The sequence below is a fragment of the Saimiri boliviensis genome, chromosome 11 (genome assembly GCF_048565385.1).
Source record: "Saimiri boliviensis isolate mSaiBol1 chromosome 11, mSaiBol1.pri, whole genome shotgun sequence".
NCBI lineage: Eukaryota > Metazoa > Chordata > Mammalia > Primates > Cebidae > Saimiri > Saimiri boliviensis.
Window position 1 is genome coordinate 25,430,459 of NC_133459.1, and position 27,463 is coordinate 25,457,921.

The 27,463-nt window shown below is 50.1% G+C and overlaps 1 protein-coding gene and 1 long non-coding RNA gene across 3 annotated transcripts in view; both read right to left on the reverse strand.

The window, feature by feature from the left end:
- Nucleotides 1-27,463, reverse strand: part of SLC9A1 (solute carrier family 9 member A1) — a 63,421-nt gene that overhangs the window by 31,911 nt on the left and 4,047 nt on the right. The window contains exon 1 of one of the 2 annotated variants that reach the window (XM_074380327.1): nt 11,486-11,561. The exons of the other annotated variant lie outside the window; for it this stretch is intronic. The gene's annotated coding sequence lies outside the window, so the exon portion shown is untranslated. Of the gene's footprint in view, nt 1-11,485; nt 11,562-27,463 lie in introns of those variants that run through there. 2 annotated transcript variants of the gene reach the window in all.
- Nucleotides 9,900-15,842, reverse strand: LOC141580219 (uncharacterized). Its single transcript, XR_012512353.1, has 2 exons — nt 14,030-15,842; nt 9,900-11,571 (listed from the first exon to the last, which is right to left on the reverse strand). It is a non-coding gene; the product is annotated as an uncharacterized LOC141580219 (long non-coding RNA).

Sequence of the window (27,463 nt, forward strand, 5' to 3'; positions counted from 1 at the left end):
AGGTGCGCTCAGTTCTGTGGGCCTGCAGAGCCTGGGACCACACAGCCCTCTATTAAGAGTCTGAGGCCGGGCCCGGTGGTTCAAGCCTGTAATCCCAGCACTTTGGGAGGCCGAGGCGGGTGGATCACGAGGTCAAGAGATCGAGACCATCCTGGTCAACATGGTGAAACCCCGTCTCTACTAAAAATACAAAAAATTAGCTGGGCATGGTGGTGTGTGCCTGTAATCCCAGCTACTCAGGAGGCTGAGGCAGGAGAATTGCCTGAACCCAGGAGGCGGAGGTTGCGGTGAGCCGATCGCGCCATTGCACTTCAGCCTGGGTAACAAGAGTGAAACTCCGTCTCAAAAAAAAAAAAAAAAAAAAAAAAAAAGAGTCTGATGACACGGCATAGTTGGTTGGTCTGTCTCCCTCTCCAGACCACAAGCAAGTTTCTCCCTGCAATTAAGGGTAGGGACCCCGGCCTATTCATCTGTAACTCTCCAGGCCTCAGCCTGAAGCCTGACACACGGTAAGGATAGACTTGTTGAGGCAGCAGAACTGTTTGAAGGCAGAAGTCCTGTCTGGTTTTACTTTTTTGTCTTCTCTTTTGCATTTTTTTTGGGGGGGTGAGGGGTTTAACTTAATCTCCAGGGTTTGGCACTAAGCACATGCACACTAAACTCCAGCTGAATTGGCCTTTTCCTTGAAGGAAGGATGAGAGTTAGGCACCAAGAAAGCCCGGCAGGCAAATCAGCAGCATCTGGAAAGGCAGGACAGGGAAATAAATGTAGTGTAGGTAGAGGGTTTCTTTTTTGGCCGGGGGAGGGGACGGGGAAAACAGAGTCTGGCTCTGTTGCCCAGGCTGGAGAGCAGTGTTGTGAACACGGCTCATTGCAGCCTTGACTTCCTGGGCTCAAGTGATCCTCTTGCCTCAGTCCCCCAGGTAGCTAGCACTACAGATGTGCATCACCATGCCTGGCTAGTTTTTGTATTTTTGGTAGAGACAGGGGTTTCACCACATTGCCCAGGCTGGTCTCAAACTCCTGAGCTCAAGTGATCCGCCTGCTTTGGCCTCCCAAAGTGGTGGGATTATAGGCATGAGCCCCTATACCTGTCCCAGGTAGAGGATTTCTACTGGAGCAAATAGCAGTGGACTAGAGAGGAAATCATTACTTAGATGCTGTAAAGCAGCTTTTTCACTCATCCTCACCACAAGCCCCAGCAATGGGCAACAGATGAGAGAATAGACATTGAGAGAAGTCTAGACGCAGGCCCATGATCACATGGGTAGCAGTGGAGACAGGTCACAAACCCAGAACTGCTGACTCCCAGTCCAGTGCTCAGCCAAGGCCAGTTATGAAAGGCCTCAAGGCCGGGTGTGGTGGCTCACACCTGTAATCCCAGCACTTTGGGAGGCTGAGGCAGGTGGATCAGCTGAGGTCAGAAGTTTGAAAGCAGCCTGGCCAACATGGTGAAACCCTGTCTCTACTAAAAATACAAAAATCAGTTAGGTGTAGTGGCACACGCCTGTAATCCCAGCTACTCAGGAGGCCGAGGCAGGAGAATTGCTTGAACCCAGGAGGCAGAGGTTACAGTGAGCCGATATTACGCCATTGCACTCCAGCCTGGACAACAAAAGTAAGACTTCTTCTCCAGAAAAAAAAGGCCTCAAATATCCTGTGGGGAGAGAATTCCCAATCACCCTGCTGAGCCAGGCAGAGTTGCTGGAGGGCTCTGGCCTGGGGAGCGACCTGAAATTCTGCCACCGACACCTCAGGGAGATGGTCAAGGGAGACAGCACTGGTCACCCACGCTCAGCAGCTGGGGTAGGGCAGAGTTGTCCAACCGCACAGCCATTTTGTCTCAGCTCCAGACAGCTGGCACTGCCTCCTGTACAATGCCAGGAGGACAAGTGAGCCCTCCCCCATCCTACCTCCAAATGCCTCAAAAGGCCAGAAAACTACAATTCAGAGAAAAGAAAGGCCTGAGTCAAGCCCAGGCTGGGGATCAGGGGACCTGGGCTTCAGTCTAGACTCAGCCACTAACTAACTTCAGCCACTGAACAAGCCCTTGCTTTTTTTGGTCTTGGTCTCAGTGTCTCCATCCTCGGGGGCTTGTTGAGAGCCTATCTCTGACATCTGACTGATGAACTCTGCAGCTGGACAAAGTTGGGTTCTGTGATACTCACCATCTCTGTCCATGCCAGCAACCGCAGCATCTGGGTACAGATGTCAGAGATACAGCAAGCTTGCACGAGACAGCAGAGGGCAGCGTAAAGAGCTCTGGTCCGTCAAGCAAGGAGGTAGTTTCTGTTCCAATTCTAAATCTTAACTTCTCTGTGACCTATGGCAAATCACGGTACTGCCCTGAACCTTGGTTTCTTCCTTTCTAACACTGAGATGAACAATGTCTATGGCAACAGGGTTGCTGTAAGAGGAGAGAATAGAGACAAAAACACTCAGAAAAAAAGCAAAAACAAAAATATATGCCCAGGCCGGGTGAAGTGGCTCACACTTGTAATCCCAGCAGCTGGGAAGGCCGAGGTGGGAGGATCATAACGTTCAGGAGATCAAGACTATCCTGACCAACATGGTGAAATTCCGTCTCTACTAAAAATACAAAAATTAGCTGGGTGTGGTGACGCATGCTTGTAATCCCAGCTACTCAGGAGACTGAGGCAGGAGAATCGCTTGAACCAGGGAGTCAGAGGTTGCAGTGAACTGAGACTGTGCCACAGCGACCCAGCCTGATGACAGAGTGAGACACTCCATCTCAAAAAAAAAAAAAAAAAAAAAAAAAAGGCCAACCTGGGCAACATGGTGAAACCCATCTCTACAAAACATTTAAAAATTAGCTGCGCATGGTGGTGAACACCTGTAGTCCCGGCTACTCTGGAAACTGAGGTGGGAGGATTACCTGAGCCCAGGAGGTTGAGGCTTCAGTGAGCTAAGATCATGCAATTCACTCTAGCCTGGGCAACAGGATGAGATCCTGTCTCAAAAAAAAAAAAAAAAAGCAATTGATTATGACAACTCTGCTTTCAAAGACACGAGGGAGCAGATAACAGAATCTTGGATGGAGGGTTTCGATGCCAAGGGGCTTCTCTGTTCTGAGGGAGCAGAGTATGTCTGCCCTCCAGGGCTCAGCCTACTCTGAAGCTCAATTGCGGTTTCACTAAGAGCACAGTAGGGGTGCAAAACCAGAGGGGCTGGGCCTCGCACTAGAGCAGATGTTACTTACTACCTGGTACACTGTCTCTGGAGGTTCAGCCTTGCCCCACCGCTAGGGCCCATGAGAAGTCCCACCAGTCTGAGCAGCAGCCTACACAGGGCAGCTTCTCACTGGGGCTGGGTAGCCAGCACTCTGGGGGACGAAAGTAGAGGGATGGGGCCTGAGCTAGGAGGACAGCTGGACTAAGGGAGGTAGTCCCACGTGCAGGCTGGGAGATCCCAAGGAAGGTGACTGGAAAGTGAGGTACCTGGAAGAATAAAGCAGCAGTATCCTCAGGGGTCTGTCCAAAATTTCAACCAAACTCAGCTAGCTACCAGCCAGGGGAGGCTGGACAGCCCCAGAGTTTGAGAGCACAGGATTGGGAAGCTAGTCCTGCACCTGTTAGCCAGGTATCTTTGGCAGGTACCTAACTTGGGTCTCAGTTTGTCTGAAAGTTGGGATTCATAATCCCTTCTATCTCAAAGGGGTGTTCTGAGGATCCTGTGAGATTGCATATCTCAAGCTGGAGCTATTAAAAAAAGCACTCAGGCTGGGCACAGTGGCTCACGCCTGTAATCCAAGCATTTTGAGAGGCAGAGGCGGGTGGATCACCTGAGGTCAGAAGTTTGAGACCAGCCTGACCAATACGGTGAAACCTCATCTTTACTAAAAATACAAAAATCAGCTGGGTGTTGTGGCACATACCTGTAGTCCCAGCTACTCAGGAGACTGAGACAGAAGAATTGCTTGAACCCAGGAGGTGGAGGTTGCAGTGAGCCGAGATCACGCCATTGCATGCCAGCCTGGGTGACAGAGTGAGACTCTGCCTCAAAAATAAATAGATAAATAAAAACAAAGCATTCATCAAAGGGCTCCATTCCATCTCTGTGCCCTGGCCTCAGCCCTGCATCTGAGCACAGGAGACCCAGGCCACAGCAGAGGCAGCCCTGCAGAGGCAGAGCCTGGCACTCTGTCCCTGTCATCCCTGGCTTCAAGCTGAACCTGGCTGGCAGGAGTCTCCTGAGGTGCTAAGGGCAGGGGCTGAGGGAGGGAGATGACCCCTAGAGCCCCACTGAACCTGCTTCTGATTACTTATAGAGCCTATAAAATGTACAGGTCCCTGAGTACAGGTCACAAGAGCTGTGGATGTGGCTAGGCTTTATAAAAGCCAAATATTCCCATGCATATGCAGGTTCCCTGAAACTAGCAGGGCAGGGTCCCAGAGGCAAGCCAGCAGCACCAGGGAGACAAGATCTTCCCCTAAGCAGGCACCTGAGCAGGAAGCCGTCCAACTGTACAGCATTAAGGCTCCAGGGACAGCAGGCACTGCCTCCTGCACAATATCAGCAAGATGGGTGAGCCCTCCTGATACTGGATCCCCTATCTCCAGGGGGTGCCCAGAGGGTCTCCCATATACTTCTAATAACAATCCAGCTGGCTGGACTGTGTGTGTGGTAGGAGAGAGAGTGCATGCTTGAAGAGCCTCTCCCTGCCTTCTCTCCCACCACACTGGGGATAGTTTCTCACCTCAGGCCTCTAGGAGCCACGAGATGTACTGAGTGGATAGGATAACTGAGCATGCTCAGAGGAGACTGCCCTTTAGAGGACACTGCAGAGAAAAGATGAGGACATGGCCAGCTGCAGGGCTTGGTCCTAGTGCCAAGAGGGCCCAGGGCTCTAGGAACAGCAATGGGAGGTCAGGTCTTTCTTGGGAGAGAAGAGGGGCAGCAAGAAGTCAGAGATTAGAAGAGGCAGGGCCCTCTGAGACCATCTACTCCAACCCCTCTGTTTCACAGATGCAAAGGATGAAGCCCAGAGAGGGAATGGAACTTGGCTGAGGTTACACAGCAAAGTGGTAGCAGAATTGGGACTCACACCCAGGACGGTCCACTCCAAAACTGTCCCTTGCTTGGAACATGGTGCCAACCCCCATTCCACTTCCACTTTTTTTTTTTAAACTATCTGTTGAGGGCTTCACTTTGATGTTCTGTATACTTCAACCACATGATTCTCCTAGCAGCCCTCTGACACGGGGACCACCCTTCTCCTTCTATAGCTGAGGAAACCGGGGCAGACAGAAATGTTCTGATGCCAGAGCCATGACTGCAACCATGCTGCCTGCAGCTCTGAGCCCCAGTTTTCTGGACCAAATGGTGGGTGTGGGGAGCAGGAGTCCTGGTTCATTGCCAGGTCTGTCACTCGTTTGCTGTATGACCTTCAGCAGGTCACTCACCCATTCTAAATTGCTGGTCTCTTTAAGACCCCTAGCAGTACCAGTGTGCCCTGGTTCTATGTGTGCCTTCAAGGAGAGAAGCAGGAGTTACCTGGCACCCTAGTAACAGGGAATGGAGCTCCGCTGGCAGCAGCTCTCCAGACTGGGTCTAGCTTGCAGGCCTCTGCTCAAAACCCATGTGCACCGCCTTGGAAGGCACAGTGCAACCCTCCAGTGCATGCCACTGTGGGAAGGGGGAATTACTACCAAGCCCTGTGCCTTCTCATTTAGCCTCAGCCATGCCATGAGGTAGACACTACGGTTTCCATTTTCCAGTAGAGAAATTGAGGCTCAGAACTTAATGAGCTAGCTCAAATGACACACACCCAGTAAATAACCAAACTGGTATTTGATCCCAGAAGCCAAGCTCTGCCATTGAGCCAGGCCTGGTAACTGCTTCCTGCTGGCACTCTGGTCCTCTGGGCACAGGTTCTAGAGTAAGAGCCCATTGGTGATAAGCTGAGCACGGAGGGCCAAGGGGTCCAGGCAGGCTGAGAGGTTGCCTGCCTGCCTGCTTACTTGTCTGCCAACCAGCCCACCCCATAGAATTAAGTGCCCCATGCCCAGGAATGAGATAAGGCTTTGTCAGTGCCTGCTTCCGCCTGGCCTGTGCTGGCTGCTGAGACTGGGCAGGGCCCATTGTGTGATCCTGCACATGGTACTGGCACGAGGTACACATGCCTCCCTGCAGCAGGGCAGGGAAGATGCCCGGGGCAGCCAGAACTGAGGAAGCAGCCACCAGTGGGCAGGACATAGGGGGTCAAGAACTCAAACAGGAGCTGTGGTTCTTTTTTCTTTTTTGCCACCCTGCCCCCAGACAGTGGTTCTGATCAGCCCAGTCACACAGCTTCCAGTTGAAATGGGGATGTTAATAATAGTGACTGGGTGTGGTGGCTCATGCCTGCATTCTCAGCACTGGGAGGCTGAGGCAGGAGGATCACTTTAGGTCAAGAGTTTGAGACCAGCGTGCCCAATATGGTGAAACCCTGCCTCTATTTAAAAAAAAAAAAATTGGCCGGGCATGGTGGCACATGCCTGTAATCTCTAATCTCAGCTACACGGGAGGCTGAGGCAGGAGAATTGCTTGAACTCAGGAGGCAGAGGTTGCAGTGAGCAGAGATGGTACCACTGTATTCCAGCCTGGGCAATAGAGGGGCACTCCGTCTTGGGGAAAAGAAAAAAAAAAAAAAAAAAAAAAATATATATATATATATATATATATATATGTATGTATACACACACACAAATTTTTATATATATATAATTTATAAATATAAACATATATATATTTATAGCTAGCACTTATTGAAGGCTTCTTAATCCTCACAACTATCCAAAGAGATAGGCACTATCACACCCATATCACAGATGAGGAAACTAAGGCTCAGAGAGTTTAGGTTACAGGGCCAAGCAGGACTCAAGCCCAGAAACTGCCTCCAGAGCAGACAGGTGCTCATACTCAACTAGTTCTTCATATGAGCCACTGAGAAAATGATCTGGATGAATATTTTCTCAATTCTCCAAAAGAAGGACATAACCGCGATTCTCCCAGAATGTTCCAAGATGCAGGCTAGGGGCTTCGGTATGGTAATGGTGACTATTATCAACAGAGAGGAAAGAACACTGTTCCTGAACACCAGTCCCCACACTACCGTCTTTCAGTAGGTGGTGACATTCTGGATCTCAGGTTTGCTCAGCCATATAAAGAGGGGAATGGACTATGTGACCTCAAATGGGTCTTTCACCCTGACTCCCTAGGATTCAAGGTCACCCAGTTCCACTACTTCCTTGTGTGTGCGATCCTGGGTAAGTTCGTTATGCTCTCTGGACCTCAGGGTCTTTATTTATTTATTTATTTATTTATTTATTTTTTAATTATTTTTTTTTTTGAGACAGAGTTTCGCTCTTGTTGCCCAGGCTGGAGTGCAATGGCGCGCTCTCGGCTCACCGCAACCTCCGCCTCCTGAGTTCAGGCAATTCTCCTGCCTCAGCCTCCTGAGTAGCTGGGATTATAGGCACACGCCACCATGCCCAGCTAATTTTTAGTATTTTTAGTAGAGACGGGGTTTCACCATGTTGACCAGGATGGTCTCGATCTCTTGACCTCGTGATCCACCCGCCTCGGCCTCCCAAAGTGCTGGGATTACAGGCTTGAGCCACCGCGCCCGGCTGTTTATTTATTTATTTATTTATTTATTCTCACTCTGTTGCCCAGGCTGGAGTGCAGTGGCACAATCTCGGCTCACTGCAACCTCCACCTCCCAGGTTCAAGCGATTCTCCTGCCTCAGCCTCCTGAGTAACTGAGACTACAAGCGCCTGCCACCACACCCAGCTAATTTTTTATTTTTAGTAGATACAGGGTTTCATCATGTTGGTCAAGCTGGTCTTGAACTCCTGACCTCAGGTGATCTGCCCACCTCGGCCTCCCAAAGTGCTAGGATTACAGGCGTAAGACACTGCACCCGGCAGGGTCTTTATTTTTAAAATAGAGATGCCTCTACCCTCCTCTCAGGGTCAGGTGAGGACCCCTCAAGATGATGAAGGCAGAGAGCCTAGCACTGGACGAGGCGAGGCAAGTACTGCAACGTGAGGTGGGAGTGCCTCCTACTCTTAGAGCAGGACTTTTTCTCATCACTGTTCACTGCCACTTGAATGGGTGTCACACCGCGACCTCGCCCTGAAAGCAGATACCAGGACTAGCAGTCCTTCCCCAACCCCCAGCCTGGGCCAACAGGGCACTCCCAGGCAGCCCCACCTGGCTCCCTGATTATCACTGCTTTCTTAATGAGCTGCGACTCCAGGGAAGAGCGGAAGCCATTTCCACCGCCTGGTACCTGGTACCGCAAGTAGTAGCTAAACACCCGGGAGAGTGGAGCCCACCTGGCCCAGTACCAGGGAAATCTTATCATAACAAATGCTTCCTGGGAAGGAGTAGGGTGGGTAAGGTAAAGGCCCAGCCCATGTCAGTCAGGATTTCGTTTCCTGATTTTTTTGTTTGTTTGTTTTGAGACAGAGTCTCACTCTGTTGGCCGGGCTGGAGTGCAGTGGTGCGATCTCAGCTCACTGCAACCTCTGTCTCCCAGGTTCAAGTGATTCTTGTGCCCCAACCTCCCCAGTAGCTGGGATTACAGGCGTGCACCATCACACCTGGCTAATTTTTGTATTTTTTTTTTTTAGTAGAGATGAAGTTTTGTCATGTTGGCCAGGATGGTCTCAAACTCCTGGCCTCACGTGATCCACACACACTTGGGCTCCCAAAGTGCTGGGATTACAAGCGTGAGCTGTCGTGCCTGGCCCATTTCCTGATTCTTGACATCAACCTAGGTTGTAATCTCCTAAGTATGAGGGCCCTCTCTTTATCTTCTTGAAGCTGAGGAGACCCAAACACTGAGCTAGAAGAAGTGTGAGACTACTCAAAGCCAGGACTTCATGTGACTAAGAGGTCAGGGAGTGGGATCCTGGCTTGACTTCTTGGGGATGGGAGTGAGCTTGGTGGGAGCAGGGAACTGAGTCTCAGGTTTGGAGGTACAGTTAAGACAGGAAGGGTGCTGTGGCCTAATGGGGCAGCATCTCCTGTCCCATCCAAACACCCACTCCCCTGCCTTCTTAGGACCAGAGGATGTTGGGCACACTTCATGACCTGGAACTTCCAGTGACCTCAGCTAGGGAGTGAGGGAGAAGAACTGGAGCCCTGGAGCCCTGGACAGTTTCTTTTTTTTTTTTTTTTTTTTTTTGAGACGGAGTTTCGATCTTGTTACCCAGACTGGAGTGCAATGGCGCGATCTCGGCTCACCGCAACCTCCGCCTCCTGGGTTCAAGCAATTCTCCTGCCTCAGCCTCCTCAGTAGCTGGGATTACAGGCACGCACCACCATGCCCAGCTAATTTTTTTTGTATTTTTAGTAGAGACGGGGTTTCACCATGTTGACCAGGATGGTCTCGATCTCTCGACCTCGTGATCCACCCGCCTCAGCCTCCCAAAGTGCTGGGATTACAGGCTTGAGCCACCGCGCCCGGCCGTCCTGGACAGTTTCTAAAGTGCCTTTCCTCTGTAGCAGGAAGCCCTACAGATAAAAAGTGAGTTGGTCAGAGCTGAGCTCTGGCCCAGGGAGTGAGAACCCTCCAGGGTTCTCACTGCCCAGGAAGAGGCACAGTGCAGACTTCTGGGAGTCAGAAACTCTTGGTTAGTTCTGGCTCCGTTACTTGCTGGCTCGTGACCTTCCCTGGGCTACAGTTTCCTCATAGGTAAGATGATGAGGCTGGGTTAACTTCTCAGAGATTTCCTCTAGCTCGGACAGCCCACAATTTTACATAATAACCAGTACACATTGTTTTTCGTTTTGCTTTGTTCTTTCATGGACATTACTTCATTTAAACCTCATGCTATCTCTCTGAGGGTCCTCCTATGTTAAAGATGAGAAAACCAAAGCTCAGGGCATTTATTTATTTATTTATTTATTTATTTTTAATTTTTTTTTTTTTTTTTTGAGACGGAGTTTCGCTCTTGTTACCCAGGCTGGAGTGCAATGGCGCGATCTCGGCTCACCGCAACCTCCGCCTCCCGGGTTCAGGCAATTCTCCTGCCTCAGCCTCCTGAGTAGCTGGGATTACAGGCACGTGCCACCATGCCCAGCTGATTTTTTGTATTTTTAGTAGAGACGGGGTTTCACCATGTTGACCAGAATGGTCTCGATCTCTTGACCTCGTGATCCACCCGCCTCGGCCTCCCAAAGTGCTGGGATTACAGGCTTGAGCCACCGCGCCCGGCCCCAGCTCAGGGCATTTAAACCTGAGAACACACTCAGAAAGGGAGCAACAGAGACAAGATTTGCACTCAGGGTTCCAGAAGCCAAATCCTGGGTTCCACCTAGAAGGAAATCTGCCCAGCCAGGGTGAAAGGCCGCAAGTAACTGGTTTCAGAGTCCATCTCAGACTCTCACTCTTGAAGCGATTCCCTTGATGCAGATAAGGAAACTCTTTCAAAAGATCAGATTTAATTTAAAAAGTTAAGCTGCAAAAGAGTACAGACAGCATGATTGGTGTTTTCTTTGTGTTTTTTGTTTTGTTTTGTTTTTGAGAGCTCATCTCGCTCTGTCACCTAGGCAGTACAGTGGCACGATCTTGGCTCACTGCAACCTCTCCCTCCTGGGTTCAAATGATTCTCCCAGCCTCCCAAGTAGTTGGGACTACAGACGGGCACCACCACGCCTGGCTAATTTTTGTATTTTTAGTAGAGATGGGGTTTCACCATGTTGGTTAAGCTGGTCTCCAGCTCAAGACCTCAGGTGATCCGCCTGCCTCAGGCTCCCAAAGTGCTGGCATTATAGGCATGAGCCACCGCGCCAGGCTAGCATGGTTGTTTTTATGCCATCTTTTTTTTTTTTTTAAAGACAGAGTCTCACTCTGTTAGGCTGGAGTGCAGTGGCACCATCATGGCTGACTGCAGCCTTGACCTCTTGAGTTCAAGCAATCCTCCCACTTCAGCCTCCCAGGTAGCTGGGACCATAGGCTTCTGCTACCATACCTGGCTAATTTTTTATTTTTCTAGAAACAGTGTCTCCCTAGATTGCCCAGGCTCGTCTGAACTATTCAGAGTGCTCAGGCTGACAAACAAGGGAGTGAAAGGGTATGACTTGCATTTTTCTTCTTTATATATTTAAGCGAGGTTCGAATTATTTTTTTCTTCCTTTTTTCTGAAAAAGAAAAAAAAATCTGGGGGGAAAATGTTCTGAGCACTCGCTCTGAGTCAAAATTCAGTATTAAACACTTGACTGTCACAGATTAGTTCATTTAATTCTCACAAAACCCTATGGAGTACAAGAATGCTCAGAGCAGCTTTATTCATAATTGTCAAAAAAGGGGGCCAATCCGAAAGCCCATTGACAGGAGAGTGAGCCAACTGTGGTGTATTCATATGAGGCAACACCAAACGGCAATAAAATGAACAAACCTCTGATACATGCGACAGTGAAGAGGAATTTCAGAGACAGGCTGAGCAAAAGCAGCCAGACACACAAGAGTACCTATGAGTCCATTTAGATGAAGTTCAAGAACAGGTAAGATCAACTGATGATGATCGAAGTCAGAATTGTGGTTACCCCAGAATTATCTGCAGAAAAATGATACAGGTCAGATAATCAGCCTACAACAATATAGCAGGCAGGTAGTGGAGCTGGGATTCAGACAGGTCTGTTGGACTCTGAAGTCTCTATTGACCCCTGATTGCCAAAAAGGATGCCTTGAATCTCCACCTGCAGAAACTTCCAGGCCCCTCTAGAGGCATTCTCACTCCTGGCTTCAGATGTGGGGAGCCCCTTGTCTTCAGTGCTAAGCACCAGTCACTGCAGTTCAGTCACTAAGAGAAGCCTGGCTCTCCAGAAGACTCAGCACGTGAAAAGCTGCTGCTTAACTAGCAAGGGGACAGCAGCCAGGTCCACAACTCAAGCTCTAGTTCTACTGGGAGCAGGGGGCAGGAGAAGGACTGCTCTCTGCCAAGGGAGGATGCCCAGTGCACATTCACCACTCCTAACCAGCCCTGGTACACAATAAGGGAATTTCCAAGCAGAGCTGGGCCTGGGCTTGGCCCCGCCCCCTTGGCCACACTGCCTCACACTTTCCCCAGCTCCTGTTGACCGAGAAAAGTCAGACCCTGCCAGTCACCCTAATCCCTCTCCTCAACCGAGGACAAGACCAGGAGTTTTGAGGGACTCAGTTCCCCCAGAAGCACCTGCATCCTCCTACTCTGAATTCCCAGCTCTGCCTAGGCTTCCCTCCCTCCCCTCTGAAGAGAGCCACCACCTGCTGCTTGGCGCAGATCCCTCTCTTCAGCTACATCCTCTTTACTCTCCCCCCAACTCCTACACAATCCCTGCCCCAAACAATTTCCTGCAGTTTCCCATCTGATCAGTTTCTTCGGAAGGATAATTATCCATGGAAGGAGGGGGCGGAAAATTCCCAGAGCTGAGAACACTGGGGAGAAAGCTTCATCTAGTCCCTTTCTCCATCAGTCAGGACAGCCCTCATCCTAAACACAGGCCAGTCATGGGCATGCCTCCTCCAGAACCTCTGCAGTTCCCTCAGCTACAGGAAAGAGCCTACACCCCTCTGCATTGAATCCAAGGCCCTCTTGATCTGTTCTAACTTAGGTTTGGGCCTTGTTGCCACTCCATCGTAACTGGTAGTGCCAGATGGAGGCCCATCTGCCCTCAGGGCCCACCTGCAACGTGCTGTGTCCCTGCAGTACTTCAGCCTGCCTTGTGTTTTAGCTGTTTACGTGTCTGTCTCCCACACACAAGTGTCAGCGCCAGTGCTTCCAGGGTGGGAACCACCAGCCGCGCAGCTGTGTCTGCTGCATGGTAGGTGCTCAGAGACAGGCTGAAAAGAAAGTGGGACAGGCAGGAGGCTACCTCACCTATGCAGGGGGAAGGATGTGGGGAAAAGGACCACTTATATCACCACAGGAGAACCTGGACTAGAGGTAGGAGAGCTGAGTTCGAGCTCTGTGGTCCTTGAGCACATCACTTCCGCCTTGGCCTCTGCTTCCTCTATGAGCTGGGGGGGTTGGGCCGGGCTCTGTCATCATACCAGACATTTAGAAGCCCTTACTGCTAGGTGCTCGCCAGAATATTCTCATTTAATCTCCACACCTCTGCATATGGGGACTACACAGCTGCAGGTGGGAGGCAGGGTGGGGAGCAGGGATTTCAGTCCAGGCCTTTTGATTCCCTAGCCCTTATCTTTTCCTCCTGGACTCCTGCAGTCTCTAGGATCCCTCCCAGCGCTAAAGTCTGGTTCTGATTCTAGGTCTGCCCCTTCCTGACCTGACAACTCCGCAGGCTAGGATCATAAGGTTCAGCTGGGAATAGTCACGTCTAGCCCTGGTGCTCGGCAATGCCACGTCTCCCACATGACAGATCTGGTGACTGGCTGCCTGCAGGCGCTGAGGCTGGGCAAGGGAGGGGTGGCCGGCAGGAGTCCAGCAGAGCCTGGTGCCCACTCAGCCTCTCCCTTCCCCACATGCCCCCACTCCACACCCACTCCACTCCAGCGCCCTGCTTGCCCCTCCTAGGCTGCAGCTTCCATCCCACTGCTGGTTTGGCCAGAGGTGCCTGTTGGGAAGTTTTACTCTGTTGCCCCCATAGACCCAAGCCAAGCTGCTGGTAGACAGGGCACTCTGGGGCCAGCCCAGAGCGTGAGCTGGCACTAATGCACTCCCAGGCTGTCAGCACATCTCTCCCCAGGTCAGATTGTGTCATGCTACTCAAGAGCCTTTGATGGCACCACACAGCACCATGAATCCTAGCCCCAGGCCCACGGGCCCGGCATGATCTGGCCCCTGCCCTCCTCATATTCTCACAACACGCTTCCCCTCTTCCCCTGCACTCCAAGTTCCTCAAACACAGCCTCCTCAGGGACCCTGGTCTTTGGAAGATGGGCTCTTCTTGTCCTTTGGGTCTCAGCTCAGACACCGGCTCCTTAGAGAACCCTTGCTGGCCATCCAGCAGCCCTTCTCCCTCTCCAGCAGTCCCTCACCTCTCCCTCATGTCTGCCTTCTTCAGGACACTTACCACTGCCTGACTCTGCTGTGTCCACGTCCAGTGCTCCACGCTGGCATGGGAGCCCCCTGACATCAGGAGCCTCTTCTGTCTTGTTCCTGGCTGTGTTCTCAGATCCAGAATAGTGTCTGACATGGAGGGAGAGGCAGCTGGTGGGGCATGTGCTGCATGTTAGACTGGACAGTCAAGGAGGCCTCTGTGAAGAGATGACGTATGATCTGGGGCCTGAAGGAGAGCGCCGGTGTGCGGCAGTCTATGGGCAGTGCTCCAGGTTGGGGAACGAGCAAGTGCCACAGCTGTATGAAGGAATGGGCCTGGCAAGGCAGATGTGCGTGAAGGACACAGGAAGGCCATTGTGGCTGGAACAGGGGAAAGGGCAGCGGGGCATGAAGTGCAGAAAGGGGTGGGCTATGCTTTCCTTACATTTTCTCCCAAGTTCATCCGGAAGCATTTGAAAGATTTTCAGCAAGGGAATGCCATGCTCTGGTTTACAGGTCTCACAGTTCCCTGTGGCTGCTCTGTGGAGAGCTGCCTGCAGGCAGACAGGAGTGGAGCAGTAGACCATTCGGGAGGCCCAGGAGTCACCAAGGTTGGAGATGCTCGTAGTGGAGATGGAGTGAAGGGGCAAGCCTTTGGCAGGTGTGGTTGTGTTTGCCATCAGTCTGAGGAACCCTGGCCAAGCCTACACCCCTCTACAGTTCCAGATGCTTCATCTAGCCCCGCCCACCTACCCAGTTTTATTTCTCACTGACTCTTCACCCAGACTCTTCCTGCAGCTGGCTGGACCCGCCCCCTGCCGCCTACACAGGTAGCTGCCCATACTCAGTGCTCAGAGCCTGCAAAAAGCCTTGGCTGGTGTCATGACCCTTTCCTGATCGGTCACCTTCCCTCCCTCTTAGGAGGGTTTGGTGAAGGTGTCTGCACAAAGGTCTCTGCTCTGTGCTCATTCCGGCTGTGTTTCTCCCCTCCCTAAAGGTCTCCTGTGCTTTGAGGCAACAGCACAGCAATCATCAAGCATATAATTATTCCCTGTTACACTTTCCTACAGTAGCTGTAAGCTAAATAAAGCTAGATACCATGACTCGCACCCTTCGGGGCTGTGCCATAGTGCAGAAGACAACGATGCACTATGCGAAGCCCTTCGCACAAAGCCAGGCACCACAGGGACTCAGTAAGTGGTAGGTAGCACTGTCCTCACCGCCTATACCAGGGCAACAGCCATCACAGGTGCTCACTGCCCAACAGGTGTGGTTAGCTTCTCTGCCCAACCAAGCAGGTGAGTGAGGGGTAAGGTGAAAGGGTTGGAAACATCCCAATGGGTTTCAGAAGCAAAGGTCAATGGTTCTGCAGAATCTATGGCTCTGTATCATTCATGTCTCTGTGTCCTTCTCCAGTTCTCCCCTCTGTGTGAGCAAAGCACATTACATTCATTCATTCTTTTTTTTTTTTTTTTTTCAAACAGAGTCTCACTCTGTTGCCCAGGCTGCAGTGCAGTAGCATGCTCTTGGTTCACAGCAACCTTTGCCTCCTGGTTTCAAGCCCAGCCTCCCAAGTAGCTGGGATTACAGACTTACCCCAACACACCTGGCTAATTTTTGTGTTTTCAGCAGAGATGGGCTTTCACCATGTTGGCCAGGCTGGTCTGGAACTCCTGACCTCAAGTGATCCACACACCTCAGCCTCCCAAAGGGCTGGGATTACAGGTATGAGCTGCTGTGCTTAGCCAAAACACTCATTTCTTAACCTTCAGGACCCAGCTCAAAGCTCTGGGAAACCTTCCCTGACCTACCCACCTCCACCCCTCCCTCCCATGCCCCACAGCTCTGCAGGCCCTTGCTGCAGCACTTCACAGCACATCACAAGTGCCTGTTTACATGCCAGCCTCTCCCTTGAGACCGGGATTATATTTATCCATCTTTCCATCTTCAGTACAGTATTTATCAGCACGAACCCATTTGCTGAACATGTGTCTTCCTACCTCCCAACTAAAGAACAAGCTCAGATAATTCAGTTCATGGTCTCATTTGCACCCCTAACCTGAATACTCAGCTCACCCTAATGCTCTCCAGTCCCTATACCTAAAACCATCCTCCAGGACTTGACCCCACACTCACCTCTTCCCTTAAGGCTCCAGGAATAGTAGCAACTCCCATTACTGAGCACTTACAATGTGCTCAGGGCTTTACAGACACCACCCCCTTTAGACTGGGGAAACTGAGGCTTAGACAGGGTGATGTAGCTTAAAAAGGGCACACCTTCTCCCCTTAATATTGGCATCACTCACCTGGCACTTATCATAGCTGGGCCGATTTTTTTTTTTTAAAAAAAAACAGGGTTTCACCATGTTGGTCAGGCTGGTCTCAGGTGAACTCCTGGCCTCAGGTGATCCACCTGCCTCAGCCTCCCAAAGTGCTGGGATTACAGGCGTGAGCCACCGCGCCCGGCAGCTGGGCCTATTTTTAAAACCATCATCTGTTCTGCAAAACTGAGTCTTTTATAGCTACACATCAAGTTGTCATACAAAATCACACTTTGCTCATTAAATGTTTCAGGCGATCAGTCTTGCTACTCCAGCTAGGTGGGATAACATAACATAAAGTTATGTAGGAGAAACAGCATAGGACTTGGAAGGGGAAGCACTGGAGTCCGGCCTCAGCTGTGCCACAGTCAGGCTATATGACACTAGGCAGGTCACCTCTACCTCTGGGCCAGGCGTGGCAGCTCACGCGTGTAATCCCAGCACTTTGGGAGGCTGGGGTGGGTGGATCACTTGAGGTCAGGAGTTCAAAACCAGCCTGGCCAATATGACAAAACTCCATCTCTACTAAAAATACAAAAATTAGCCAGGCATTGTGGCACAAGCCCGTAATCCCAGCTGCCCCGGAGGCTGAGGCAGGAGAATCGCTTGAAGCAGGGAGTTGAAGTTGCAGTGAGCCAAGATTGTGCCACTGCACTCCCGTCTGGGTCACAGAGTGAGCCTCCATCTCAAAATAAAAAATTCAAAAAAAATTTCTTAAAAACAAGATAAGTGACTTGCCCAAGGTCACAGTGCTACAAAGTAGTGGAGCTGGGATTTGAACCCAGGTCTGTCAGGTTGCAAAGCTTGTGTTTCTAACCAGCATGCCTGTGGGCATGTTTCCAAAAGGAACTGCTCTGGGACACTCTTCTGCAATCCAGAGGTTCTGCCCCAAGTAGAAGCTTCTGACTGTGTCCACTAAGAGTTCATTAAAGTTTCTCATCTAAATGCCACACATACTTCAAGGCCTAGCTCAGTGATCACTTACTTGCACAGCCTCCCGGGATCTTCCCAGGTATGGAGTTCTCTCTCCCACCTCTATACTCCCATAGAATTCCATATGCACTTCAAATCACACCCACTTCCTACTGTCTGACTGCCCTGCCTCTGTACTGCATTTCTCAGACAAGTCTTTGAGTTCAGTAAGAGAAACAGTTCTCATGCATCTCTGCGCCTTCTGCCAGCCAGGCAAGCAGGGCTCAGTCAGAGGTGGGGTAGGGTGCCTGCTCCCCCTCCCCCATCTTGCTGTAACCTGAGTCTTAGGCTTTGCCTAGCTAGGTGAGTTGGCCCTGCCTCATGCTGGCATAATGCCTACCTGGTACAGCATCCAGATTCCTGTGGGCCCTGGCCCACAACTGGGGAGATAAGATCTTATTCCCTGGCTTGATGGCAAAGATGCTATAAAAAGCACAGCACCCAAGCTCCACACTGGCTTGTGACGGACTAAACGACCTGAGGGATTCAATGGGTGAAGGGAGAAGCCTCTGGGCTGGCTCAAAGGTCCTAAGACCTGTACTTGGCTCCCCTGTAAGGATCAGTGTAAGGACCAATGGTTTCGCTGCCAAGGACAGCTCTCTAATAGATACCCCAGGAGGAAGCTGCCCTTCTTTAGGCTTAAAGGGCCTGCTGGAAAAACAGATTTGCCAGTGCTACCAATATCCAAGCCAAAAACCACAGCCCCCCTCTTGGTCCACTGTCCAGGTCTTATGGCCTAGAGACTCCTGAGTTAGTTAACAGAGCAGGGAAGAGGCCTGCCTCTGCCATTAGTTCATGTGTGGCCTGGGGCCAATCCTCTCTGGGCCTCAACTGGAAAAAGAGAGAACTGGATCAAAAGGTCTCCATTTCTCCTTTGGACCTCGGGCTTACAAGCTATGATGAGGATCCTTTCCATCTCTAACATTCTAGAATTAGAATATGATATACTTTCACTCCCAGAAGCAGAGTGAGAACAGAGAACAGGGACCTTCAGTCCAGAAAACAGCAGAGGTCAGTCAGGGCTTCCTAGCTGCATCCTCAAAGCCTGTCCACCTTCAGAAGCTTTCTCTTGTGTCTGCTGCCTCAAAGGTGGCTGCTTCCCTGCTAGCAGAGCCTCAGAGGTGTGCTTGGGCCCTGACTGCTTTAGCGAAATGGGCAGGAGGCCTGAGTCACCTACTGGGGTGTGAGCTGGGCTCACCATGGCAACCCAGCAGACCCAGAGGGCATAAAGAAGCCAGTGCCTTCCCACCTGCACAGTATAGGTGGAGCATGCTGCATCTGCTTTCATTTCCAACCCAGAGAAGTTCCTCTCTACTTTTGTTTTTTGAGATGGAGTAGTGCTCTAGTTGCCCAGGCTGGAGGGCAATGGTGAGATCCCGGCTCACCGCAATCTCCGCCTCCCAGGTTCAAGCAATTCTCCTGCCTCAGCCTCCCAATAGCTGGGATTACAGGTATGTGCCACCACACCTGGCTAATTTTGTGTTTTTAGTAGAGATGGGGGTTCCTCCATGTTGGTCAGGCTGGTCTTGAAATCCTCACCTCAGGTGATCCACCTGCCTCGGCCTCCCAAAGGGCTGGGATTACAGGCATGAGCTGCTGTGCCCAGCCAGTTCCTCTCTACTTTAAGGCTCATTTTCCCTTCCCTTCTTATAGGACACAGCTTACTCACTCTGGGGTCCTTCTCCTTGCCTGGAAGAAATCTGCAATTCCCCAGGCGAACCCCACTCATCCCAGAATTAAGTACCACTTCCTCCAAGGATTCATCCCAGACCAGTTAGTCCTTTTCCCTTCTTCAAATCCCCACAGCACAAAAGGCAGAAGCTCTTAACCTTCAGAATCTGTGGCTTACACACTGACAATCAACTGTGTTAAAAAAAAAAAAAATCTCTGAGTCTACTATGGGCCTTCTTTCCTTGATAAAATCACACATATACAACTGTCTGCAGACTATTTTGGGAGTTCCACAAACTTCATCATGGACTCAGAAACAATCTTAGAAACCTAGATCCTAAAAGAACATATCATCCAGTCCATCCTCTCAACTAACACAGAATCCCTTAACAACCTCCCTGAATGATGTTCCTCTTCCACCCCCAGCCCACCTCTCAAGGCCACCTCCTTCAAGAAGCTTCCCTCATCTCTCCTCCTCTCCCAATTCCCCCAAGCATCCCGCCTGAACCACACAATTCCCCACCTGTGCTTTCTCTCTTGCATGTTGTCTCACTTCCCCCACAAGAGAGCAGGCTCCCTGTGGGCTCATTTCTTCAACCTTGTAATGGCTGCCCTTCCCCACAGGACAACCCTAGAAAGTCCTTCCAAATGAAATAGACAGGGAAACTAAGGCCCAGGAAGGCAAACATGGCTTAGCAAAGGTCAATATGCAAGAAAGAAGCGAGCTGGGACTAGGATCCGGGTTCCCAGTTCCCAGCCTAGAGCTCTTTTCTTTTACACAATGGCTTTATGAAAACTAAACGTGCCTGGCGTGCACACACACTCACATGCTCAATATATGTATGGCAAATTTCTAAAAAGATGGACAAGACAGTTAACAGTGGTAACCTCTGGGAATGTATGGCAGTGCGGGTGGTCAGAGAAGTGATGAGGGGGACTTTTCCTTTTCACCTCAATATCCTCTGTACTGTTGGGTTTTATTTTTGTTGTTTTGGGGTTTGTTTTGTTTTTACCATTAACATGTTTTACATGTTTTATTTATTCATATTATAAAAATAAATCTGCCATAGAAAGGAGACTCTAGCCCAGCCCACCCATTCCTAACACACATAAAAGCAAAGAGAAGACCTAAGTAAATCCGTCCAGGCACAACTATAAATTAACAAGATTGCCTTCTTATATGGTTTACAGCCACAGGTCTCATTAATTCACAGTCACAGTGCAGTTCATGGCTTGAGGAATCTTCCCAGGAAAAGCTTAATTCAATTAGGGCTCTCAGCAGCTCCCCAAGGAAGCTCTGGTATCTTGCTTTTACTTACACAAATTGAGGGCAGACCAAACAGATCCAGATCTTCCCAGAGAGACCCCACCAGCCCAGAGAGGATGCCCTTGCAGACCCTACATTAGAGCCATGCTACGGAGGTAGCCACGGCAGTACCACTTAAAACACTGGCTGGCGCCTAAGGCATCATTCTGTGAATGTCACTCCCAGCAAGCTCAGTTAAACTCCCTGGCTTGGCATTCAGTCTAGTGCCAAGGAGCCTCTGCAACCTTTGCTTTCCCTTCTCTCCAAGCAGTCAAACTGGTTTCTTGTCTGCCCCAGGGCTTTGCAGAGATCCTATCATTACACTGGAGTCAATCACATATTCATTCATTTATTCCTTCCTCAAATATTTATGAAGCCCTTACACTGTGCCAGGCACAGATAAGAAAGTGAACAGGCTGGGTGTGGTGGCTCACACCTATAATCCCAGCACTTTGGGAGGGTGAGGTGGGCAGATTATCTGAGGTCAGGAGTTTGAGACCACATTGGCCAACACAGTAAAAAAATTTTGGTTTCTACTAAAAATACAAAAGATTAGCTGGGCGTGGTGATGTGCACCAGTAATCCCAGCTACTCAGGAGGCTGAGGCGGGAGAACTGCCTGAACCTGGGAAGCAGAGGTTGCAGTGAGCTGAGATTGCACCACTGCACTCCAGCACTCCAACCCAAGTGATATAGCCAAGACCCTATCACAAAAAAAAAAAAAAAGAAAAAAGAAAAAAAGAAAGAAAGTGAACAAACAAAGGCCCTGTCCTCAAGAGGCTTAGATTCTTATGGGAATCAGTCCTAAGTATAGCCTGTTTATCTAATTCCTTTCTATCCTTCAAGCCTCAGATTCATGTTCTACCTCCTTTGGCAGGTCTTCTCTAAACACCCCAGTCCTCAGGGACTGCTTGCTCCCTCTGCACTTTGCCTCTGCCAGGAGTCTGCCCAGCCCTAGCAGGCTGGAAGCTCCTAAAGAGCAGAACCTGGGTTTACTCTTCTTTGTTCCTGATGGCCAAATGCTAAATGCCTGCTGGCTGATTTCAGCCGACCTGCCTCTTCCACCCAGGATCTTAGCAAGCTGCTCTTGGTACTGGCTGGCCGGTGCAAAGACGCAGCCTCTTCCAACTTCACTTGGCATATGGCAAATGCTATGCAAGTGTTAGCTATTTATTAGTTTAGTGAACTTGCAGGCTCTAACACAAAACTGTGACATCACTCCTCCGCCTTCTGTGGCCTGGTCTCAAATAGGCTCAGCACTGTGAAAAGGCCAGTCTGGACTTAGGGGTAAGTGCTCCCCAAGGGACAAGGAAGGGGGCCTGGGAAGGAACAGAATTTCTCATCCTGAATCTCAGTTAGCGCTGCTTAAGGACATATGTTTTCAGGAAAGAACTTGCTGGGGTAATTTGGGGGAGCTCCAGATTCTCGGCAAGTAGTATAAGAACCCAGGGCTCAGGTCTGGCCTAATAGATCCCCAAACCGGCCCTGTATATTAGATGAGCTTTAGGGGTAAGAAAATGAAGTCAGCACTAGCCCAGGGAAGGGGGGCAGTCCACTGATCCAGGCCCAACCCAAAACTTAGTTCAGTTAAAATTAGATTAGCCCGTAAGATTAAAATATATAATCATGGGCTGCTGTAAAGTATCAGTTGATGTTTATCAGCAGCTAAAGAGATGGTTTGGCCCAGTGCAGTGTGTGCAGACAACCTTGGGGAGACATGTCTGACTCAGACATTTGCAGGGGGAGTGAGTGCTGCAAAATGAGGCCCACAGAAGCGATGGATGACTCAGGAATAACCCAGGTCCTGGCTTTGCTGAGCAAGGCTTCTCTCCCTGCCTCAGGAGGAAAGAGGGCAGGTGGGAGAGGCAGTGAGGAGGGAAGGGGTCTGTGTATGGGCTGGCATTCCCAGAGGGAGCCTCAGGCCACCAGCTCCAGTTCCTTGTCACTCCTGTGTTTTTCTGCATGCTGCCATCTCCGAGAAAGTTTATTTGCTTGGGGGGACTTGGAGGGGGTCAGCATTTTCCCCAAACCCAAGAAGTGATCCACAGAAAGCAGCCAAAGCTCAAAATACTAAAGCCTTTAAATCTCCCCAATTCAAAGTGATTATAGGAAAAATTAAATTTCTAAACTGAAAAGGCCCTTGGAATCAGGGCATGAGGATGAAAAGAACGTAGGTGCTGAAGTCAGACAGATCTAGGCTTAAACCTCAATGTTTTCTAGCTGTGTGAATGCCTTTCACAGCCTCTAAACTAGGATATGAATAAGTGACAGCTTACCTGGGTGTGGTGGCCCGTGCCTGTGTTCCCAATTACTCGGGAGGCTGAAGTTGGGGGATTGCCTGAACCTGGGATGTTGAAGCTGCAGTGAGCCATGATTGCACCACTGCACTCCAGCCTGAGAGGCAGACAAAATCCCATCTCAAAAATACATAAAATAAAAAATTAGTAAGTGGCAGCTAATATACTTAACAAGTATGTAATAAAAAATCACCAATTATCAGCCAGGCGCAGTGGCTCACCCCTGTAATCACAGCACTCTGGGAGGCTGAGGTGGGTGGATTGCCTGAGGTCAGGAGTTCGAGACCAGCCTGGCCAACGTGACAAAACCCCGACCCCACTAAAAATACAAAAAGTAGGCCAGGCGCGGTTGCTCACGCCTGTAATCCCAGCACTTTAGGAGGCTGAGGCAGGAGGATCACCTGAGACCAAGAGTTCGAGACCAGCCTGGCCAACATGGTAAAATCCCATCTCTGCTGAAAAAAAAAAAAAAATACAAAAAATTAGCCCGGCATAATAGCGGGTATCTGTAATTCCAGTTACTCAGGAGGATGAAGCAGAAGACTCTCTTGAATCTGGGAGAAGGAGGTTGCAGTGAACCAAGATCGCACCACTGCACTCCAGCCTGGGTGACAGAGTGAGACTCTGTCTCAAAAAAACAAAGATAAAAATAAAATAATAGGGCGCTAGGGGTGACAGCTCATGCCTGTAATCCCAGCTACTCAGGAAACTAAGGCAAGAGGGTCATTTGAGGCTAGGGATTGAAGACCAGCCTGGACAACAACGTTGCAAGACCCCATTGCAAAAAAAAAAAAAAAAAATATCTAAAAATTAAATATCTATATTATGAATTAGAAAACAGGGGCAGGGGCTCAGGCTGGGTATGGTGACTCACACCTGTAATCCCAGCACTTTGGGAGGCCAAGGTAGGCAGATCACCTGAGGTCAGGAGTTCAAGACCAGCCTGACGAACACGGCAAACCCCATCCCTACTAAAAATACAAAATAAGCTGGGTGTCGTGGTGCATGCCTATAGTCCCTGCTACTCGGGAGGCTGAGGAAGGAGAAGTGCTTGAACCCAAGAGGCAGAGGTTGCAGTGAGCTGAGATTGTACCACTGCACTCCAGCCTGGGCACCAAGAGCAAAACTCCATCTCAAAAAAAAGAAAACAGGTTCAGAGAGGTTGTACCTTGCCTAAAGTCACACAGCTGGGCAGCAGAGAGCTGAGACTAGATTTCAGGTCTCTTGACCTTCCACCCCATCCTGCATGTTTTCCATTGTAATCACTTCTCTGCCTCTCCCTTTTCTCTCCCAGAGGGCATACAGCATTTTGAGGGAAAGGACAAGTCCTCCATTTCAAAGATTTGCCGCTCCACAGACAAGGGCTATGAGAATGACAGTCCCCAGTGCCACTCTGGCCCTCATCCTCCTTCATGCAAATACAGGTATGTTCAAGGTGTAGAAAAGAACCTGGAGCTGAGCCAAAGCTGGCAGGGCTCCAGACCACCTGGACCCTTCAGGCCTTTCTTCCTACAGGAGGAACTGGTGTCCCTGCTGACAATAATCCAGGTTACCAATGCGGATGTGTCTGCTCATTGACTCCCCTCAAAGACCCTTTAAATCTCTCATCCTCCCGGATGCAGTGGTTCACACCTGTCATCTGAGCACTTTGGGAGGCTGAGGTGAGTGGATCACGAGGTCATTAGTTCAAGACCAACCTAGTCAAGATGATGAAACCTCATCTCTACTAAAAATACAAAAAAATTAGCTGGGCGTGATGGTGGGCGCCTGTAATCTTAGCTACTTGGGAGGCTGAGGCAGAGAAGTGCTTGAACCTGGGAGGCAGAGGTTGCAGTGAGCTGAGATTGTGCGACTGCACTCCAGCCTGGGCGACAGAGTGAGCCTCCATCTCAAAAAATAAAAATAAAAATAAATAATAAAATAAATCTCTCGCCCCCCCTTCATCCAACAAGAACCCAGGACGTTGGCCTGGCAGGAGAAAGTCTGGCCTTCAGTGATTAGTCTCAGGCTTTCTAAGTGACCTCAGGCAGGTCACGACCAAAGGCTCAGTTTCCTTAGATGTAAAATGATCAATATCACATGCTGTTCTAACCCACAGGACTACTAAGGAGATCTAACTTAAACATTGTACACGAAAGTGCTTTGGAAACAAATTTCAGTGCTAATGAGAAATACTATTAAACTCCTCCCACCTTGTAGAGCTAAACAAAGTTGTGCCACCTGCTCCTAACAGAAGCTGCCTCAGGGGATTCTGCTGGGCCCTGAGGGTAACCAAAAGCAGTCTGTCACCTTTCCTGCTCAGACACAGGAGGTGATAAGGTCAGTCACCCCTTGTGGCTAAAGGAAACCACCCTTTACCTGGCACTCCCCTGCCCAAGCAGGGAAGACTCAAGCTCTGGTCTGATGGCTGAGAGGGCACTGGCAGAGAGATGGCAGGGAGGGTCACTAGCAGAGAACAAAGGATAGGCCCTACCTGAATCCTGCAGGATTCAGGTGCATCCAAGGTGACTCACAGGAACAAGGATAGGCGCACAGCCAGACACAGAGCACCTACAGCTTTCTCTAGGCAGGGACAGGGCTCCCACTAATGACATGTGCCCAACTCCTAGTGGGAGTCCTATAATTCCTGAGTGCAGGTGCAGTGAGCTGGGTGCTTCTCAGTGCAGAGCTGTGTGCATCTGCTGCAGGGAATGCCAGAGGCAGGAGATGCAGCTGCGCCCCTCTAGGAAGCTATGCCAAGACTTCAACAGAAAATAAATAGCAATTCAACATCACTGAAGATAACCTCTCTGAGCCATTTCCTCATCTGCAAAACAGAGACAGCTTTTATCTCATATGATTTAAGTAGGGATTAAATAAGATTGCTTTTATAAAGTGCCTGACACTACTCTGTAGATACCAAGTGGCAACTATTATTAAAATACACACACACATTCAACACGGAGATGTCACAAGGCAGGCAAGTCCTAATGCCAATGTCACAGATAAACAAAGGGTTTGGGGGAGAAAGAGAAAGTGACTGCTATGGGCTGGGACGACCTCCCAAAAGGAGAAGAATCTGCATGGCCCTGAAAGTTACTACAGCGAGCTGGGCACTCTACCAGGCACCCACGTTCAGCTTCTACATTGGTCCTAAGGATGAGATAAGTCAGGTTCAGAGAATGAGGTGCGTGAACTTCAAGGTTCGTGGTCACACAGGTACCAAGAGGCAGTGGCAGGAGCAGAAGCCAGGGCTTCTGATCACGTCTTTCCTTTATACCAGGGCTGGATGCCATGGGGCTGGCTGGGAAGGAGAGGAAAGGCAAGCTTCATGGGGGCTCAGCTGAATGAAGTCTGGGCAGTCTGACCAACTCAGCCCTCTAAGTGGCTTGGCACTCCTAGAGACACATGTCCTACCTGAAGCCTTCCTCTCAGTCCCCAGCTGAGCTCCCTCCCACTGTTCTGCAGTCAGTCTGCTATTTTCCCAAAGAGAAAAAGGTCTTCTCTTTCTTTTCAGAGAGTCCCATCTGGGCTTCTTGAGACAGTTTCAAGGTGACCTTTAAACTATTTGTTCTTCTCTTTTTTTTTTTTTTTTTTTTTTTTTTTTGAGACAGAGTTTCACTCTTGTTACCCAGGCTGGAGTGCAATGGCGCGATCTCGGCTCACCGCAACCTCCGCCTCCTGGGTTCAGGCAATTTTTCTGCCTCAGCCTCCTGAGTTGCTGGGATTACAGGCACGTGCCACCATGCCCAGCTATTTTTTTTTGTATTTTTAGTAGAGACGGGTTTCACCATGTTGACCAGGATGGTCTCGATCTCCTGACCTCGTGATCCACCCGCCTCGGCCTCCCAAAGTGCTGGGATTACAGGCTTGAGCCACTGCGCCCGGCCTTCTTTTGAGAAGTGAGAGACACCTTCTAGTGTCATTCTTAACAGGAAACCAGTTGCTGGGTCTGATATCCATGCATGTGAAGTGGGCAGTGACCCCATCTCCCCATTCACAGACTTGTTCTACAGAGGAGATGGCAGGATTCGCCTTACAAAGACCAAAACCAAAAAAAGCTCTAAGATGTAAAGGGACAAAAGAAGCTTTTGTGTCCCTGGTCAGGAAACAAAATGAATACCTGCTTTAGGGGCTCCTGGGCCTCTGCCAGGCATCCCGGGTTAGGAACATGGGTAAACAAATGCAGGAGATGCCAGTGGTGAGCTCTCCCTTGGAACAAGTACTAGCCTGGGAGTCAGGTGAACTCAGAACAAAGCAGAGTTCCCATAAGGTCCAAAGCACAATGTGGGGTGGGGAATGCACCTAACCCCTAAGGTTTGAGTGATCCCCATAGTTTTCCTAATAGGCAAAATCCCCTTCATACCACCAGCCCCTCCCCACTAAGGAAAAGCAAGAATTTCTGACTGTCGGGAAGAGAAGAGGCCCAGAGAAGGAAGGTGACTTGCCTAATGTCACCCCCTGAGTCAGAGGTAGACTAGAACCCAGAAGCAACTATTCTAGAACTTCAGCTCCCACCCTGCTCCTCCCACCCCAGTCTCTGCAAGAGTCTACCTGAGACTCTGCTCCATGGTTAGGGTAGGAAGGAGAACTGAACAAAGCACTTTCTATTCTTAAAGGAGGGTAACCTTCAAGGGAAGCAGCTGCCATAGATGACAGAATGAGGGCTCCAATGTAACTCCTACCCACGCTAGGGTGTTGAGAGAATAGGCAAGACCCCAAAATAAGCTCCCAGGCTCTTGGGTATCAGAAAGTGCAGAGGGAGCATGGCCTCAGCCCCCACCACTATCCCACAAGGCAGCTGGTGCCATCTTCCCTCCCGCCACAACCAGCTCAAGTGAACAGAACAGGACACATGGAAATCCTGAAACCTCAAGGAAGGACCCCAGTGGCAGCCTAGGTTTGAGAGAGTTGTAATCCTTC